Here is a 13,780-nt window from a genome sequence, read left to right as displayed (position 1 = left end):
ATTGTGATGAGTTGTATGAGCCCCTAATAAAATGATAAAAATAATCACTTGAAAGTGTGAAAAAACAAAGATGTCATTCTGAAGACCAGGTGTGTCTGGCACAAAGCATAGTATTTCCGGTTGCTTCCTATGAACTCGAAAGCTGGACAAAGGCTAAGAAAGACAGAAGAAGACTTGATGCTTTTGAATCGTGGTGTTGGTCAAGAATACTGAATCGACCGTGGACTCCCGGAAGAACAAACGGATGTCTTGAAGCAAGGATGATGAGTCTCTGTCTCTTGTCCCTTGCCCATATGATCAGGATGGACCAGTCCCTGGAGAAGGACATCATGTTTGATAGAGCATCGGTGAACAAGCAGGCGGCCTCAGCAAGATGGAACAGCAGTGGCTGCAACAATATGGGCTGGCATAACCAGGCCTCTGAGGACGGTGCAGGCCCGGCAGTGTTGTGTTCCGTTGTGTGCAGGTCACGATGAGTAGGGTCTCACTCAACAGCCCCTGACAACAGCCACCTCGTCAACAATCGAATAAGCTTTCTGTGGAAGAATTCTAGGAAATAGACATTTCCTAGAATGCGTTCAGTGTTCAGATGAAGAATCGAGCAGCGAACAAAGCTCAAGACAGCAGAAGCAGGACCGGAAGTCCGGGCTGCTGACCCCCTAGCACCTGCTCTGTGCTTGCTGGGACAGATGGACAGAAATGGGTAGGGTACTCTTAGGCACCCAGATTCCTTCCCAATGAGCTGGCTGGACTCAGGTAGATTCAATTCCTTTTGGTGCCTTGGAAACAGGAACGGAGACCCTGAGTATGGAAGGAAGTTGAGAGCATGGACCTCAAGCATCGGAGCCCTTGGGCACAAAGTGCAGGGAGTAGCAAGCAGTCAAGGGGACCTGGTGCCCAATTAGTTGGTTCATACTAGTCTGCTCATCAGGTCTCAGAAAGAGCCTCCACTGTAAAGGACCACAGCTCACCCTGGCATGCCAGCTTGCTCTGGTTGTTTGCATGGGCCCAGGGGCCCCTGAGTGGCGCAGATGGCCACGTGTCCAACTATTAAAGGTGGGCAGTCTGAACCCATTGGAGGCACATTGGAAGACACACCTGGTGACTGAGTCCTAAACTGTGAAGCGGTTCGTTCTGTTCTGCAGGCACATGGCCCCGTAAGTCAGACTCTCCCCGATGACAACCAGTAACAGCAACAGCACCTGTGCCCTGTGTCATGTCTCCTCACACCCCGGAGGTGCATGCAGGGGGCAGAGAGGCGATGCCCAACAGGTATCTCTTGGCCAGTCCCGTGGGCCTTCCCTGTGACTGGTGTGGGGGCTGGAGGTACAACCTCCTTGGAGGATGCGCTTACTGTTCTACCTTCTTCTCAGGGCTGGTGGTGCTGTGGGTTAGGGCTTGGGCTGCTCACCATGAGGTCAGCAGTTCACACTCACCCGCTGCTCTAAGGGGGAAAGATGAGGCTGTCTGCTCCCATAAAGATGTGCAGTCCCGGGACACTTATCTAGGGTTACTGTAAGCTGGCAATGGCTTCTTCTCAATCTCTGCACACCCTTCGGGGCCACCCCACCCCACTTCCCAGATCCTCTCCCATCAAGCTTGTGGGAGGTTTGAGTCCCAGGCCCGTGCTGACGATGCATACATCCTCCAGCAGGGTTCATGAAAGTCATCAGCTAAGCATTTGGCTGGCGATCAGCAAAGTGTTTATTTGCTCAAGGCCAGGTTCCAGCTCAAACCTCTGTGGTTGGCTAATATATTTTGGTTTTGTGGACGGTCTTTCACTTGAGAAACCCCAGGCAGGCTGCATGTCAGCCCTAAATATTCCCCTGCCTTCTGGATCAGCCACTTCTGCAGCCCTCGCTTCAGCAGGACCACTTAAACATTCTTTCCGAGTTCCGGGAATAGAGCGTGTGGCTCCCGTTTATGAAGAGAGCTTTGCTAAAGGCGGCCGACCACATCAAGGAATACGAAGCAGGGTGCTTGGGGGATTTGTTCATCAAAGCAGGACATGCCCGTGCACAATCGCATATCAACCTCACAAGACACTCTGGGATATGGCCACAAAGCGTGCAGTGGTAGGTGCATACTGAGCTTTGAAAATGGAGGGCTGCCTTCAGGTTAAACACTTTAAGATAGCAGCAAATATAAATGCCTTAACACCCATGGGTGATACTGACTCATGGCAACCCCACGTGGTACGAGTGGGCCACTCCACAGCGTGTTCTTTTGTTTTTTCATAGGTGTGGGAGTTACATACTTTCATGCCAACTTGATAAATAAGTGTAGGGGTGGGGTCTAGTTTGTCAATCAGATCACAGTCTGATGATGCCTCCCTGTGGGCGTGGTCTTCTCATGAGGATTCTGGGAGCTTCCTCCCTTTCTGCCACACACACTCTCCCTGCCCTGGTCTTCCTGTTGACAAGCTGGGTGGAGCCACACTTGGAGAGCTGGAGGAGCCACATGGTGACTGGTGCCAGTGCCCAGATGCTTCCACCACCACTGGATCCACAAGACTTTGCACCCACCGGCCTGTGATCTTCCTGCATTTTTGCATCATTGCATGTGACTGAATGAGTCTGAAGAAGGCTTTGGGGGCTATCGGACTTATGGACTTGATCTGGACTGGGCTGGGATGTTTTCTTAATACCCAAGTACTCTTTGATATAAAGTTCTTTCTTATACCTATATACATGTCTCTGGATTTGTTTCTCTAGTCAACCCTGTCTAACACAAGAGGATTTTCTTGAGTGTAATCTCTACGGAAGCAGACCACCAGGTCTTTCTTCTGTGGGATTGTTCCATGGATTTAAAGTGCCAAACTTTCAGGCTAATTATTGTTAGGTGCCATCAGGTTGGTTCCAACTGATAGCGACCCCGTGTACAATAGAATGAAACACTGCCCATGAGACGCCATCGCCATAATTGTTAGATCTGAGCCCAATCTACAAACTTTAAAACCAATTGTCATCGAGTCTATTCCAATTCAGTGCGACCCTATAGGACAGGGTAGAATTGACCCTGTGGGTTTTCGAGACTGTAACTCTTTATTGGAGTAGAAAGCCTCGTCTTCGGAGCAGCTGGTGGTTTTTGAACTGCTGACCTTGTGGTTAGAAGCCCATCACTTAACCCACTATGCCACCAGTGCTGCTCTATGAAGGGAGAATAATGCTTTCAGGAATCAAAGTGCTGTGTCAGTGGAGAGTGATGGGCCTGGGGAAGGGCAGAGAGGGGTTGGGGGCTGCCCCTTGGACATCCTGTCAGCGTTCAGTCCCTTTGGGGGGAGGAGCTGACACTGCTCTGGCTGAAGGAAGACGAAAGCGGCATTTGAACTTGGTGCCAGGAAATCTGGGTTCTGCTCCAGTTAATCTAGGCTCTACCTTCAAACAAGCCCTTCCCCCTGCCCAAGGGCTCCGTTTCTCCATCTCTAAAGTGAGGAGCTCTGGTGGCGAAGTGGGAGAAGTGTCGGCCTGCTAACCTTAAGGTCAGCAGTTTGAAACCAGCAGCTGCTCTGCCGAAGAAAGATGAGGCCTTTGACTCCTATCGTGACTGTGCAGCACTCTGTGGAATCGGCTGGATGGCAGTTTAAAAAATGGATGAGTTGGCATGTTCTCTACCACTGCAGAAGTCCATGGTTCCAGCTGAGAAGAGGGATGCCTGGCTCTGCAGCCTGAAGGGCGGGGCTTTTGACTTCCCAGAACACCCCTGGCTGCTGGGAACTGGTCTCTTGGTGCCCTTGATCCCTCTCCAGTCTCTCCAGTGCTCCGCTTGCCTGTGTCTGCATTCCTTTCCTGGTAGGCAGGGTGGCAGTGTCCTAGTGCCTGGGGTTTGAACATTCCCCCCCCCTCCCCCACACACACACACCTCCCTCCCCACCCCCACCCCTGTGGATCCTTTGCTTGAGAGGGAGAGAGGGGCAGGGACTCCCTTTTGGATCTGTTTGGAACTTCTGAGGGATTAAGTGCTTTCAGATACTTAAAGTAAATAAGTTTTAATGGAGCTTAAAAGCTTCAAACAAGAGTTGCAGCTTCCTCCTAGCTGCTAAATTTCCTCCAGAGGGTTTTCTGGGATTGCAGATGCAGAGAGAACTGGCTTGTTTTCTGGGTGAAATTTCTTAAGAAATCGAAACAAAATCTGAGAGCAACAACAAAACACCCACATGGGCTTAGGTGCTAGGTCGATTCTGTACAAGAGAATGGTGGTTGGCATCGCTTTCCAATGTCCGGAAGTTCATTTCAGCTATTGTTTTTTCTGGATTATGCAGCAGGGGAATTAAGACTCGACCCATTCTGTCTGTTCTCTGTGCAACCCCAGAGAACAGGGGTCGGCCAACTGCAGCTTGCACACCATATGCGGCTCTTTCGGTACATACAACAAACGATCATAGTTTCATGTAATGGATATTTGTAAAAAATAGATTTATGGCTCTCGAGTGATTTTTCAATTGTAGTGACAGGATTGGCTCTTCCATCTCCAAGGTTTGCCGACCCCTGCCGCAGGACAAGCACCTCAATGTGTCTTGTATTTGCATTGTTAGATTGCTATTGGGACGTGGGAGTCCACTCAGCTCATTGTGGGGCAATTTGAGGAATGGTGCGGTGCTACGTCATCATTGTAGCTCTGGATATCCAAGCACAGTCCCTGTCCTCCGCCCTGGTCGAAGTCGTCTGAGAAGGCTCCGGATCCCGTTTGCCAAAAGGACTCGTCTTCCAGAGGAGAATCCAGGTATGGCCCGTAATACTCCTGGGGACAAGCGCTTACGTTATGCTGCAGCTCTTGATCAGGCCTGGTGGGGCCTATTCTAACTGGCATTTTGCAATCTGAATAATAGCAGCTCTAAGGTTGGCAGGTACCTACGTTGAGTAGGTAAGGAATCGTGGCTTTATTTTTTCCTTATCTTAAATCTTAATTTAACAGATGCATGACAATGATGGACTCTTCCAGGACAGAGGGGGACAGAGGCTTTCAGAGCCCATGCTGTGCATGGAAGGCTGTGGCTCTGGTCGAGCTGCGCGTGAGCATTGCCTGCGTTGGGGCAGTGATGACGCAGAGGTAGAATCCTTGCCTTCCATGGAGGAGACCTGGATTCAGTCCCAGGGCGATGCACCCACCACTGTGCTAATCCGTCCGTGGAGATTTACGTATTTTCCCCAGGCTGAAGACGGAAGGCCTGAAGATCCCCCGGGTGGTGGACCATGGTCAAATCTGCAACCGTTGGTGGGGATGGTGCAGAGCTGGGGTCGCCATGGGTCAAAGCTGTCTCCATGACAACACACGGCAACAGTAGCCTAGGTAGACTTAAGCAATGTTGTTGTTGTTGTTGTTGTTGTCGTCATCGTCGTCGGGTGCTGTGACTTGACTCCAACTCAGAGTGACCCTACTACGCACAACAGAAGAAAGCATCTACTGGTCCTGCGCCATCCTCACTCTCGTTATGTTTGAACCCGTTGTTACCGCCGCTGGGTCACGCATCTCACCGGTGGTCTTCCTCTTTTTCATTGACCGCCTACGTTGCTGAGCATGACGTCCGCTTCCAGGCGCTGGTCTCTTCCGACAACAAGGACGTCTAAGAAGGCTTATGTCTCAGGAGCATTCTAGCTAGCCTTCCAAGACGGATGAGTCTGTTCTCCTGGCACTCCGTGGAGCTTTCAGTATTCTTCGCCAGCGCCACAATTCAACTGCACCCGTCCCTCTCTGGTCTCCCTTAGTCCATGTCCAGTTCTCACCTCAGTCCACAAAGTGACATCCTTGCTCTTCAACGCTTTGAAGATGTCTCATGTAGCAGATTTGCCCAATGTCATAATTTGCTTAATTTCGTGACTGCTGCTTCCATGAGCCTTGGGTGTGGATCTTAGCAAGATTAAGTCCTTGACAATGTCATTCGTATCTCCATTTGTCACGATGCTGTCTATTGGGCCAGTTGTGAGATTTTTTAAAGATATTGAGTTGTAAACCATGCTAAGATCTGCCAGCCTTCATCTTCATCAGCACGTGCTTCAAGTCCTCCTTGTTTTCAGCAAGATTGCGTCACCTTCTTAATAAGCCTGCCTCCGATCCCAATGCCTAGTTGTTCATGTAGCCCAGCTTCTCAGATTATCTGCTCAGCATACAAATTGAATAAGTCTGGTGAAAGGATACAACCCTGATGCACACCTTTCTGGATGTTAAGCCATGAAGTATTCTCTTATTCTGTTTGAAGACTGCTTCTTGTTCCATGTGCAGCTTCCCGATGAGCACAATTAAGCGTGCAAATTCCTGTTCTTCTCAACTCAGTCCGTTGTGATGATCCACACAGTGAAATGTCTTTGCCTGGTCAATAAAGCGCAAGTGAACATCTTACTGTGTTCTCTGCTTTCAGCCCGGATCCATCTGTCATCAGCAATGATATCCCTCTGTGCCATATCTTCTTCTGATTCTTGCTTGAATTTCTGGCCACTCCAGAATGTTACTGCTGCAACCATTTTTTAATTATCGTCAGCAAAATTTTCATGTGCTATTAATGATATTGTCACCTTTCTTCGGAATGAGCACAAATACGAATCTCTTCCAGTCAGCTGACCAGGCAGCTGTCTTCCAAGTTTCTTGGCCTAGCTGAGTGCGTGCTTTCAATGCCTCACCAACTTTTTGAAACATTTCAATTGGTATTCTATTCATTCCCGGAGACGTGTTTTCCTGCTAGCACCTTCCATGCAGCTTGGATTCCTTCCTTCGGCATCCTTGGATCTTGAGCCTGTGCTACCTCTTGACATTACTGAGTGTCGACCAGCTCTTTTTGGTTCAGTGACTGTGTACTCATTCCATTCTCTCTCAATGCTTCCTGTGTGGTTCAGTATTTGGCCCACAGAATCCTTCAGTATTGTAACCCGGGGCTTGGATATTTCCTCAGTCCTTTCAGCTTGCGGTGTGCTGAGCATGTTCTTCCATTTGGGCTTTCAGATCTCTGGAGGTGTTATACTTTGGCTTATGGAGCTGACCGATGAAACCTTCTACTCAGCCTTTCACGTCATCATCTCCCGTTTGCTTTTTTTTAAATTAAAAGATTATTTTATTGGGAGCTCTTACAACTCTTACAACAATCCATACATCAGTTGTATCAAGCATATGTGTACATACGTTGCCATAATTCTTTATTTTTATTTTTTTTTTGCCATAATTCTTTTCTAGACATTTACTTTCTATTGAGTCCTTGGTATCAGCTCCTCTTTTTTCCCTCCCTCCACCCCCTTGTGACCCCTTGATAGATGGTGAATTATGATTATTTCCATATCTCCCACCAACCACTGTCTCCCTTCTCCCATGGTTTCTGTTGTTTGTCCCCCTGGAGGGGGAGCGAGTGCGGTTATGTGCTGATCATTTTGATTCTTTCCCCCTCCTCCCCTCCTCTCCCCACCTTTTCCCTACCCTTCTGGTATTGCTAGTCCCATTCCTGCTCTGGATTCCATGTGTCATGAGCGCTTATCTCGTATCTGTACCTGTGCACATGCTCTGGTATAGCCCGAAGTGAAAGGCAGCACTGGGGTCATGAGAGTGGTGGGTGGGGAAAACTCAAGAAACCAGAGGAATATTGTGTGTTTCATTGGTACTTTACTGCGCCCTGTTGACTCACCCCTTCCCTGTGACCCCTCTGTGAGGGGATGTCCCACTGTCTACAGATGGGCTTTGGGTCTCTGCTCCCACTCCCTTGTTCTCACCAGTTTAGTTATTTTGGTTGGTTGGTTGGTTTGTTAGGGGTCTTCTGATGCCTGTTCCCCGGTCCCGACAGCACCTCGTGATCCCACCGGCTGCTGTGCTTCTCCCATGTGGGCTTGGCACCAGATCTGTTAGGAATCTTTTTCTTCCTGGTATTGCAATACCAATTTCTGAAAAGCGACTTATTCTTTTTTTTGAAATAATAAAAAAGAAGAGTGAATAATGATTCATACCAATTGAATGTCTGCAAGAGCGGAGTCATGATGCCTGTATGGATTCTGGGAAATGTTTTCCTGGGGGTTTCTTTTCTCATTCCAGATCCTTTTCAGCTGACAGAGTGACCTCTGAACTCTGGCTCTGCTGGAATGATTTCCCTCACAGAATGACGCTGCTGCTGCTCACTGGCTCGTGGTCCCTGTTTTTTTCCCAGGCTGCAGGCATCAGGAGCACACTGAAGTGACCTCTCTTCTTGGGGTTTATTCCAAGGATTCATGAGACCCGCATCCTTCGGCATTGCCCCTCCACTCACATGCAATGCTTCCTATGGGTGGCTGTGGGGTTCTGGGACCTGCATCTTGCTATTGTTGTTGTTGTGTGCTGACCACAGCTCTCAGTATGTCTTCAATCCAGATTCCCCAAGAGAGGTGGCAGTGGGGGCCCAGGGGTCGTATCCTTGCCCTCCATGCAGGAGACTCAGGTCTCAGCCAGTGTATCTTGTGTGCCATCACCACATCTCTGCCAGTGGATGCTGTGAGGCTGAAAGGTTTCAGTGGAGCGTCTAGACCGAGGCAGGCAGGGAGACAAGCCTGGTGATCTACTTCTGAAAATCAGCCAGTGTCAGCCCTATGGATTACACCGGTCCAGTCTGAATCCAACCACGCTGGTGTTTCCGCCGCAGCAGCTAACAGCAGCAACAGGAGGAAAGAGAAACTCTAATCCATTCTCCTTGTCAGCTTCACCACAGAGGGATTAAGTGGGGCCACCTAGAGTTCAGGGGTCCCCTCAGGGGAGCTCCCATGTCCCTCCCCTTCTCATTCCATAGCCTTGCTCCCCACACTTGCCATTCCTTGTCTGTGTCTGTCTCCTCTGCCAGACAATATAACCTTTTCTGAGGGCAAAGAGCTATTCCATGTCCATGCATTCATTAATAACCCTGCCCCCTAGGGCAGGGTGAGACGATGGAAAATATTAAAGCAGACAGTAATTACCAAATATTTACCATATGCTAGCTCAAACTAAGATAGACTAGGAACCAGGACTCAATGATTTACTTCTGAAAAAACTGACCAGTGAAAACCTTATGAAGATTGGAACAATATGTGATACAGTGATGGAAGATGAACCCCTCAGGTTGGAACATGGCTGGAGTAGAGCTGCCTCCTCAAAGCCCTGTGAGTCTTAATGGAGCAAAGCTTTGGGGACCTTCATTTGCTGACGGGGCATGATTCCAAATGAGAAGCAACAGCTGCAAACCTCCATTATAATTGGTATATGGAGTTTACGGAGTATGAGCCTAGGAAAACTAGAAGTTGTAAGTAAATGGAATGGTGAAGATTGATATTCTAGACGTTAGTGGACTGGCATGGATAGGCTCTTTTTGAAATGGATCATTCCATTCTGAATCGATCACATGCTGGGAATGGCATCCCATTCGTTACAGAAAACCAGTCCAAGACCTATCCTGAAATCCAACACGGCCAGCGATAGAATAAAGCTCATATTACTTGATCATCCTCACAGGTATAAGGATATTATTCTTATTTACATATCAACCACTAATGTTGAAGATAAAGAAATGGAAGATGTTTAATCAACTGCTGCAGTCCGAAATGGAACAAGCAAACACTCAAAATGCATCGATAATTACTGGCAAATGGATTGAAACTATGGTTTTGTAATAGAAGTCATCCTGGATTGCAAAACCTAAGACCTATTCATTGGAAACACCCCTTTGGCCAACATAATTACAACATTTTGGTTGTAAATATAGGAACTATACACGTGGAGTACTCAGGAATCGGATTAGCTACAGCTGTGGGGGGAAAAAACAATGGAAAAGCTCAATATCAAAAAGCAGAAGACGGCCAGAGCCACTGCTGAACAGACCCTCAACTGCTCTTCAGCAAGTCGACATTGGCGCTGAGGAAAATTAACACAAGTCCAAGAGAACTAAAGTACAACCCTGAGTCTCACCTGAATTTGGAAACCATCTCAAGACTAGATTTGAAGCATTGAACATAATTACCCAAGATAAGATGAAGAAAGGAAACTCATGCTCTGCCATGGAGTAATTTTTGACTCATGGTGATCCCCTAGGAGGGAGTAGAACTCTCTCTGTGGGTTTCCGATACTGTAACTTCTTGCGGGAGTAGATGAAAGCAAGCAGTCATGTAAAAGACCAAAATAAGTATCAGGAGAGATTCTGAAACTTGCTCTTTCATGTAGAGTAGCCAAAGTGCCCAGAGGAAATAATGAAGTAAAAGAGTGGAACACAAGATTGCCAAGGACAGCTCGAGAAGACAAAGATGCCCAGGTGATTCTTATAGATCCTGTGATCTTGTTTACATGTGGATTTTGATTAGTATACTGGGATGGAAAACAAAGCCCCAGCAGCTGGTTGAATCAGAAAGAAGTAGTTCTGAGCTTAGGTTTCAAAAAACCAATGCAAGTGGCCACATTCATTCATTTCTTCAAAATGCAGCTGATCATTGGAATCACCCAGAGATCTCGTAACACTACAGACCCTGGGCTCTATTTGTAACCTATGAACCAGCCTCTAGGCAGAAGAGCCAAGGGATCTGTATTTTCATGATCCCATTGTACGTAGGCACATTTTGTTTATCCATTCACGTGTGTGTGTGTGTGTGTGTGGTGTGTGTGGGGCATTGCATTTCAGTTGTTTCTACCTTCTGGCTGCTGTGAACAGTTCTGCAGTGCACATGGGTGCACAAGCATCTGTGTAAGTCCCTAGGAGGGGAATTTCAGGGTAATAGATCCACAGCTCCATGGGAGAAAAGACTTGGTGATCTGCGCCTATAAAGATGGCAGCCAAAGAAATCCTATGGGGGAGTTGTACTGTGTCCTATGGGGTCCCGATGGACTGCTGTTCTGGCTCACCAGTCTGCTTTCCAGTTAGGTCTGTGTGTCAGTCTGGGTAGACTAGAGAAACAAATCCATGGAAACAGACGTGCGTTTAAGAAAGAGATTTATATACAAGAGCAATTGAACATTGAGAAAACATCCCAACCCAGTCCAGTCTAAGGCCATAAGTCTGATATTAGCTCACATGTCCGATACCAATCTATACAGTCCTCTTCAGACTCACGAACCACATGCAATGAAGCCAAACGCAGGATGATCACAAGCCAGTGGGTAGAAAGTCTTTGGATCCAGTGTCATTGGGAACAACTGGCAGGGGTCTCTCTGTGGCTTCTCCGGCTTCTGAGGTCTGGTGGCATCCATGTGACTCGTCTTCTGCAATGTCTCCCAGGGAGCATCAGAGAGAGAGGTGTCTTCCACCTCCAAGGAGGAAGTACCAGATTTCCCAGGATTCTCAGAAGGCCATGCCCACAGAAGTCTCATTAGCTATCTCCAGATTGACAGCCTAGACTCCACCCCTACACTCTTAATCCTTAAATTGACACCAGATTAGGTGACTACCACAGTCTGTAGTCCATTACAATGCCCACGCAGAATCTACGGCAATGCTCATGATTATGGGGTTTATCCTGGAAGTTGACAGGTTCTCCTTCTGGTGAGGAATGCTCAGGACACAGTCCTTCCATCAAGACAGGTTGAAAGGTTCTTTCAGAGCTGCTCATAAATGCTCAGAGAGAATGCCACTTCACTGTGAGCCTCAACCCAAAGGCACGCCGCTCCAGGTCCATGGGCAGCGAAACCCAAGGCATCTCCCTCCACCTCTCAGCCTCCTACCCCCAAAGCACTCCACTTTATTTGCTCTGTGGGCTGGGAAGTCCACTGCTCTCGTTCATCCCCTGGCTCCTGGTTCTGCTGCTGCTGCTGCTCTGGTGGTAAAGCTGCCTTCCTGGATCAAGGAGGTTCATTGTGCAGGGATTACTTCACTCCTGGATCTTGCTGGGCATTCGATCCCTTTCCAGGTGGCTCATTTTAGACCTGGTTATCAGGGTGGGAATCACAATACCTTACCCCTCCTTCTTTTATCCATACCCAACAGGAAAGGGTCATTTTGGTGGAAGTTTCAGAGATTCAGGCTAGAAGATCCACTTTAAATAATCCTGTGACCTACAATCAGAATCGACTTGGTGGCATGTAACTGAAACATGGTAGTTGTGGGGTTAACTTTCTGAGACACTGACTGACTTCCACGACAGCCGCACTGTTTTGCATTCCCATCAGCAATGGACAAAGGTCGCAGTGTCTCCACATTCTCACTCACACTGTTTTCTCACTTAACAGCCCTTGGAGGTGAGAACTAGCCCTTTGAGGAAACCGTGGCCCAGCACGGTTAGGTGATGAGGGACAGGGTGCAGATTTGAACTCAGCTAGGCTGGTTCTCAAGTGCCCCGGTGGTTTTGTCAAGTAAGCATTGTATTGTCATCCACAAGGTCAGCGGCTCAAACCCACCAGCCTCCCCAAGGGAGAAAGATGAGGCTGTCTGCTCTCATAAGGACTTGCTGCCTCAGAAACCCTTTGTGGGGTTGCTATGAGCTGGAAGTGGTGAGCTCTTTCCGGTATTCCTCTCTCCCCCTCCTGACCCCCCAGTCACTCCTCAGGGTCACATTGAAGGTGGGATATGCTGAGACTTTTGGTCTCCTCTTGAGCTGCCTGGCAAGTTGTCCAGGTCTGTGTAGGCCAGCAAGGCAGCCTCCGGGACCAGGGAGGGTCTTCATCGGAAGAGAAAGTGCTACTGTCTGTTACTGTCCTTGACCCTCTGGCACGTGGACTTCCTCCGGGCTTTAAAATAGCAAAACGGGCTGTTCCTCCTGTTAAACAAACTAAATAAGTCAAGCAATTCAAAGCATTCTGTTTTCCAGAAGCCAGTCAGTCAGCAACCAGCTTCTCCGGTTTGAGAGGGGGCTGAGGTGTTCGACAGAAGCACTGGGTCATGGCAAGGGGAAGAGACAAGGTGCAAAAGCCAACCATGTTGTGTGAAAGCAAAGCAAACAAGCACAAACTCGGTGTACACACACACACACACACACACACACACACACGCACGCACGCCAATAAAACCAGAAAGGTGTGCTCCAAAACGTAGCATTATCACTGACAGGTGAGTTCATTTTTTAAATTAAGAAAATCTTTTTTCTTTTGCATTTTCTTAAGTTTTCTGCAGTGAACATATATTAGCGACTTATTAGAATAGAAACAGCTGGAGGATATCTGTTTATAGTGGTTCCTGTATATAGTTTTATTGGCACACAGTTCATGTATCGTACAATTTAATCATTCCACTGTGTTAAGAAGAGTTGTGTGATCACACCACCATCAATTTCAGTACATTTTCCTTCTTTCTTGTACTTGTGGTTGTTAGCTTCTCATGGGCCCCCACCCTCTCCGGTCATGCCCTTCTGAACTCACTGCCATCAAGTCAAACTATTGACTCATAGCAACCATATAGGATGGAGCAGAAAGGCCTCCCTGTGAGTTTCTGAAGGTGTAACTGTTTATGGGAGTAGAAAGCCTGTCTTTCTCCCACAGAACTGCTGGTGGCTTAGAACTGCTGACTTAGCAGATCTTAGCCCAGTGTGTAATCACTACCCTACCAGGTATTGTCTGTAGTTTTACAGTTTTACTTATTCTGGATTTCATATACAAAAAAAACAACAACAAACCAACACACAAAACAAAATGAAAGTAAAAAAAGAAGCAACAATAATAACCAAAACGCCAACAATGACAAAACAGAGTAAAACCTCAATCTAAAAGAGCATAAAATAGTAAAAACAGAAACAACTTTAAAATTCATCAAAAGGGATATCAAATGTTAAATGTTGCATTATCCTAACTACATCCACCAACATAATTGACTTTGGATGATATAAATTGAAACAACTGTGGGTGAATAAGCAAATGTGGTGAAGAAAGCTGATGGTGCCTGGCTATCAAAAGA

General features: G+C 47.6%; 1 protein-coding gene across 2 annotated transcripts in view; it reads left to right on the top strand.

The window, feature by feature from the left end:
• Nucleotides 1-13,780, top strand: part of NOD1 (nucleotide binding oligomerization domain containing 1) — a 68,178-nt gene that overhangs the window by 12,039 nt on the left and 42,359 nt on the right. Inside the window, exon 1 of one of the 2 annotated variants that reach the window (XM_045288954.1) lies at nt 4,603-4,722. The exons of the other annotated variant lie outside the window; for it this stretch is intronic. The gene's annotated coding sequence lies outside the window, so the exon portion shown is untranslated. Of the gene's footprint in view, nt 1-4,602; nt 4,723-13,780 lie in introns of those variants that run through there. 2 annotated transcript variants of the gene reach the window in all.

This window comes from Echinops telfairi, unplaced genomic scaffold, assembly GCF_000313985.2.
Source record: "Echinops telfairi isolate 266 unplaced genomic scaffold, ASM31398v2 ScPeMD7_23;HRSCAF=83, whole genome shotgun sequence".
In the NCBI taxonomy this organism is placed as follows: domain Eukaryota; kingdom Metazoa; phylum Chordata; class Mammalia; order Afrosoricida; family Tenrecidae; genus Echinops; species Echinops telfairi.
The sequence above is the reverse complement of the archived record's forward strand: the minus strand, read 5'-3'. Positions and strand labels throughout refer to the sequence as shown.